Source organism: Meleagris gallopavo, chromosome 4 (genome assembly GCF_905368555.1).
Source record: "Meleagris gallopavo chromosome 4, MGAL_WU_HG_1.1, whole genome shotgun sequence".
Taxonomy (NCBI): domain Eukaryota; kingdom Metazoa; phylum Chordata; class Aves; order Galliformes; family Phasianidae; genus Meleagris; species Meleagris gallopavo.
Genome location: NC_139407.1, coordinates 66,861,265 through 66,867,264, shown reverse-complemented (window position 1 = coordinate 66,867,264; position 6,000 = coordinate 66,861,265).

Sequence of the window (6,000 nt, the reverse complement as noted above, 5' to 3'; positions counted from 1 at the left end):
AAGGGAGATGCAGAATAAAGACCTAGATTTAATAGGCTGTGAAGAGCTAGTCCTGGTCTATGGGTACCCTGGGCAAAAGTGACTTTACTTATGCTTTGAAGCTAAGAGTTTTTTGAATATGGCTGGTAGAGTTATAAGCACATATGCATTTAGGTGAAGTGTATCTGCACATTGTGTTGTTGGTCATAATGGGTCACTACGAGTTTCTCCAATGGTCTATGTCAGCATATTTTAAATAAAGTCACCCCACTTCCACCTGAATCTGAATGGTGTAAGATGAAAGGAAATACTTTCCATGACCTAGGTACTGATACAACAAAACACCTAGGATGTTTAGTAAATGCAAATAATCTACTATGAAAACTGTGGTTTGCTCACATTAAGTTAAAGCATTATAAAGATGTAGCTTTGCTTAACATAAAATATGTTGTGTTTTGTTTTTTTTTTACCTTATACACTTCTTTTCACCCATTGCCCTATATCCCTAAGGAGCATAAAGCAAAATATAAACAGAAAACACAACATGAATAAAATATATCTTGACTTCATTTGTGTCAAAATCTCAGTAAAATGAGGAAATATAATCAGCTCAGGTGCTGTTTTCCTTTTATTTATAAAGGTTAGATTTTCAATCTAGCAATTATCATTGTAGTGGCTGGTAAGTGTGAAAGAACAGAGAAGGCTCTGTCCCACCTTGACAGACAGATTAACATCTAGTTCTAAATTAGATACACTTTAGAACAGTTCTAGAAGTAATTCCCCAAGTCAATGTTTTTATATCTTCACTCCATCGATATTTTTTAACAAGTGCATTTTCATTTAATTTCATGCTTCTTAGTGGACAATTCTTTACAGCTGGATGAAAGGAACTGAAAATTTCATGTATAATGAAGTGTAAGGGCAGCCAGTTTATCTTCTGTATTAGAGGCGTATGGAACTGGAGCAGAGCAAAATTCTTGAACCAAGACTCAATTGTAAAAAAAACCAGCAACATTCTAGGTGTAGAATGGGAAAATAGAGGCAATATCAGAAAGCACTCAAAACAATGCTGATATTTTTATCAGTGCAGTCCATCTGAGACTTTCACAATTTATTTTTCAAATCAGAAACAAACAAACTGAAGTCTTTCCGTATTGGAATTGCTCTTTTTGTAAGTCTCTTAAGGAGCGTACAAATCTTTTTACAAAGTTGATAGAATGGCCTTAGTTTGCTGCATTGTAATCTGCTCAGAGTTTTACATTATGTGGTTTATTGCTTCTCACTGCGTTCCTGTGAATCAATGTCCAGCAATCAAAAATACATCGCATGCTAATAAATTCTCTCTGAAGAAAGTAAATAGCACATTGAGGCTTCTACTGCTACACAATACAAAGCATTTTGTGATAGGGTCACAGTTGCAGCCTCTCTGAGAAAGGTGGTTTTGTTGTTGCTGTTTTAAAGAATGAAAGTTACAAAAATCAATTTCATGGTTTTAATTAATAAACCCACTCTTGTGGTACGTCGGGATGGTGGCAGAAAAAGCTCTGTTGTATTTTTATTGGTTGAATGGATAAATTATGGATGCATTAATAATGGATATTGCCATCATACATATTGATTTTGATCTTCCATAGCTTAAACCAATGGAGTCTACTAAATCTGTGGGTTTCTTTGTTTATATGTTGATTGTTTTGTGTTTTTTATTAATTGTTGCAAGTGAATGCCTCCTTTTGGTACCCAACTTAACACTGTTCTCTTCCTTTTAATATGCTAACTGGTTCATTACAGTGTTATTTCATAAGCACAGAAAAATTCAATCAATTTTTCAGGGAATAAGATAATGCCTTGATCACAAAAGTCTGTTGTGCTATAAGTGCAGTAAACACAATGATACCCAAATGATGTTTACAAGACACTTATGAAATGCATGGTCTTTTTTTGCAGGTCATTAGACATAAGAAAGAGAAGGGAAATGATCCCAGATAATTTAACAAGATAGAGTGATAGCCTACAGAATTCTGGGAATGTCTTTATTACAGTTCCTCTACTTCTCTTGGAAGTGCTGAGTGAAAGTGCCGAAAGGAAACAACACAGATCTTTCCTTAGTCCCATGTGCAGCAGAGAGAGCATGCTCTGCAATACACCAAACAGATAAGTTCAGGTATGTCAAGACATGCAACTTGCCCAGATTGGGTTTAAAGGGTGAGCAGTATGGGTGAATTTAATTAAGCAGGTCCAGAGGAGGGCCATGAAGATAATCAGGGGACTGGAGCACCTCCCCTATGAAGACAGGCTGAAGGAGTTGGAGTTGTTCAGCATGGAAAAAAGAAGGCTGTGGGGTGACCTCATTGCAGCATTTCAGTAGCTAAAGGGAGCCTACAAACAGGAGGGGAATCAACTCTTTGATAGGGTACATAACTGCAGGACTTTAAGTCGAGGGAGGGAAGATTTAGGTTGGATGCCAGGGGGAAATTCTTTACAGAGAGTGGTGAGGTGCTGGAACAGCTGCCTAGAGAGGCTGTGGATGCCCTGTCCCTGGAGGTGTTCAAGGCCAGGTTGGATGGGACCCTGGGCAGCCTGGTCTGGTATTAAATGTGGAGGTTGGTGGCCCTGCATGTGGCAGGAGGTTGGAGATTCATGATCCTCGAGGTCCCTTCCAACCCTAGCCATTCTGTGATTCTGTGAATTATAATAATTTTCCAATGTTTTAAGTCACGTATTGCTGACCTGTATTATTTTGGAAAACATATCTTTTTTTAGTCTTTTAACAGATGCAGTGTTGATCTGGGAATAATAAACTTTGTTCTAAGTGTCATGTGATAGACAACACAAAATTCCTAATGAATTATCTTCATAAATCATCAAGCAGAAAGGAGGATAAGTCTTTCATTCATTCACATAAACATCAGGAAGTTTGCTTAACAGAATGCTTTCCCTTCCTTGCACTGTATTTATATTCAGTGAATGACAGAATATAACTATTTGTGCTGCTGATTTAGGGGATTTCAGCTCTACCGCAAAAGGAGTCTTTTTCACCACAATGAATCAACTGTTTCACAACAACAAAAGTCCTGACTGGCTTAGACTGGTCAGATAAATAATGAAACATCTAAACTTTGCCCAGCAGTTTATTAGATACGTAAATTTATAATTTTATTTAATTTTATTTTTTTTTTGTAAGAAATAAGTTCCCTGTTCAGTGACCTAAAATGACCTATGGGATTTGCAGAAATGTATGACAGCTTACAGGCTTGCTTCCTTTTGAATTACTTTGTCTTGTTTTAATAAAGAGCATCAGAATTCTCTGAGTGAACAGTGTAAACCTAATACTGACATTTATCAGTCTGTCTTTAATCAAAGGATGACTTAGTGCTTAGGAAAGGCCTAGTGAACAACCTCAGATCTCAGCTGGGATGCACATAAGGGATTGCAGGACATTTTTAGAGGATTTCAAATATGCTTAGAACCATTAAAAGACAAATGCATATGATCCTCTGTCAACACGTGCTCATGGTTGTTGAATCTTTTTAAATTTGTTTCACATATCGTCCTCTGATCTTTTATGGACAAGAAATGAATAATAATCCTTTGTGCTGTAAAACTCATTTCACATCTCTATCAGCTATGTTTTTGCCATAGATTCACCTGGGGTCCTATCCTTGCTTACCAGAGCAGATTATCAAATGGCTGAAACATGGAGCAGAATGATAGAACTGAAGGCTTTCATAACCAGGAATTTGCTATGGTTTTTTTTTTCAGTCACAGCCCAAGTAGTGAGAGCATAAAAACAGAGAAAAGGATGACAAATGAACATTGAAGTCTATACTTCTGTATCACAAAATTTCAGCAGATCTAAACACTGGATTGTAGGTGTGTTTTGCAAAAGGGTAAGTTCTTTCTTTTTTCTTTTTTTCTTTTTTTTTTTTTTTAATGTTTCTAACGATGGTTTTTAAACAGTAATATAAACAATATGACTACAGTTGTCTTTATTTTTTTCCTGACACTATTTATACTCCCTATGTAAACAATGTGATATTGTTTCAATGTGTTTGAAACAAGTTAAATCTCCCATCTTGAAAAAACCTTTTTTTCTCAAGCTAAAAATAAGGTCATAAAATCTAGAACTAACTTCCCAGAGAAACAGACCAGGCTTTCTTCAAGAAAATATTAAATAATTTGTTTAGAAGACTCCAAAATCAAGTGAAAATATTTTCATTGTTAGGATGTACGTGATTGTCAAGGACTTGGGATAGCAAAGTCTCTGCCCCCCAAAAAGGGATTCATGGCTTTTCTGCAAAGAAAAAATGTAATGGAAAAATGACAAACACAAAATCAGTTGTTGCTCGTCAACCTTTTGACCCAGATCATTTCCAAGGAAGTAGTCATTTTTTAAGTGAGTAGGAGAATACTTGTTGTGAGTGGTTTTCAGTGTAAGTATACCTTTCTCCTGAATTCTGCCTAAAAATAAATTATTAATTGTTGGAAAATAAGAGAGATCCTGACAGCCTGTATTTCCTAAGTTCTATTTCTCTATCAACCACTAAGGACACAGAATAGCTTTGTGATGCCACCAGTTTAGCTAGTTTATATCTCTAAGCCCAAAATTTAAATATGCAGAAGACACTTCTTACACTTGGAAGTCAGTAGACACCTGTGTTTCCTAAATTAAATGTGCCTATGTGCCTATAGATCTAGATGTCAATCTCTTTGTGAGAGCATTCGTCTTTGTAGGAGATGCTTTCCAGAGCTAACAAAGAATGGGATCGTTTCTGTCTCAACTATAGGACTTAATTCAATAGATATTCTCAAAACCACTTGCCAGATAGAGCACTTACAAAATCAAAGCTTAAAAAACACTGTCCTAAAGTATCTGAAAATTAAATTATTTAACTAGAAAATGCAATATAAAAGTCTGGCAAGAACCAGTATCTATTTGGTTGCCAAGTGCTCTCAACACTAAGGCATAGATTGCTTTTTCACAGATGTTCTCTGTTATCCTTCCTGAGGTGATTTCAGTTGTATTGGTTAAGGGGCGTGTAAGATAATGGCTATTATGATCTATCATAGAATCATAGAATCATTAAGGTTGTAAAAAACCTCTATGATATGATGGTTCAACCATCAACCCACCCCCCCTATGCTCACTAATCATGTTTCTCAGTGCCACATCTCCACAGTTCTTGAACACCTGCAACGCATTATCACTCTTGACAATTTTTTTTTTTCCTAAGATCCAGCCTGAATCTTCCCTGGTATTGAGTCCACTCCTTCTCATCCTATCGCTGTTACCTGGGAGAAAGACTGATTCTCACCTCACTCTAACATCCTTTCGGGGAGCTGTAGAGAGTAATAATGGCTGCAGTCTTGAGCTTGAAGGGTCAAAGTTAAAAAAGAACCCCTGGGCTTGATTTTTTTCAAGAATTTATAGCCTTCCATTTACGAAGCACTTTTGAATGTCTGTCCCTAGTTGTTGGTAATAAAGCACTTTTAGAATGTGTCATTTAAGGGATGTAGCTATAGGAATGTGGCCAGCTTTTAATAATGAGGAAAGTGAAGATAAGTCTCTAAGTTCCTTCCTGTAGTCTTATATGGAATAGCATCCTTTTACCTTTCCCTTCCCTTCCTTTCCCTTCCCTTTCCTTTTTTTCCACCAAATTAAAACTTTTGCTTGACCCTGGAAATATACCCATGGACAGGGGATCAAAGATGAACAGTAAGAAGGACACAGTGTTTGTTCATTTGATTTAATTCTACATCTGCATGCCAATTTCAAAACAATGTAAAAGCATTTATTGATAATATCTGTTTGATGAGAGAAATAAATAATTTAAAGGATATAGAGAAAAGACCTATATATCAAGAAGCTGATGAGTTTCCATGGGGAACTCCTTCATTTCTAAAATTGAAAAGTAAGGAGAGAAACTGCTATTGATGGAGATTGCATTAAATGATTTAATGTTCTTAATCATTTTGCAGATATGAATTTTACTAGCCCAAGGAGACACTGGAAGCTCAAATTAT